The following is a 323-nucleotide window of genomic DNA, read 5'->3' as shown; positions in this document are numbered from 1 at the left end:
GCACGGCAAACCTTCCCCCTCTCCTTTCTCCCCAGGCGGGACCAACACGCCACCGCGGCCGAACCTGAAAACATTACCACTTTTTTCTTGTTTTCTTCACCTCAATTACCATCCTCCGCATCGCCCAAAATCATCACCTATTACGCGCGTCATCACCATTTTCCAACCTGACAACATTCCGCAAATGCCGGCTTCATCACCGTGACAAAGTATAATGACAATTCCACCGTAGTTAAAAATCAGAAAATGTTATCAGGAAGAGGCATATATTTTGCAGAAAAGGTCTACAACGCATACAGATTCGCATTTTATGACTGGTATAA

This window comes from Penaeus monodon, chromosome 28, assembly GCF_015228065.2.
Source record: "Penaeus monodon isolate SGIC_2016 chromosome 28, NSTDA_Pmon_1, whole genome shotgun sequence".
In the NCBI taxonomy this organism is placed as follows: Eukaryota; Metazoa; Arthropoda; class Malacostraca; order Decapoda; family Penaeidae; genus Penaeus; species Penaeus monodon.
The sequence above is the reverse complement of the archived record's forward strand: the minus strand, read 5'-3'. Positions refer to the sequence as shown.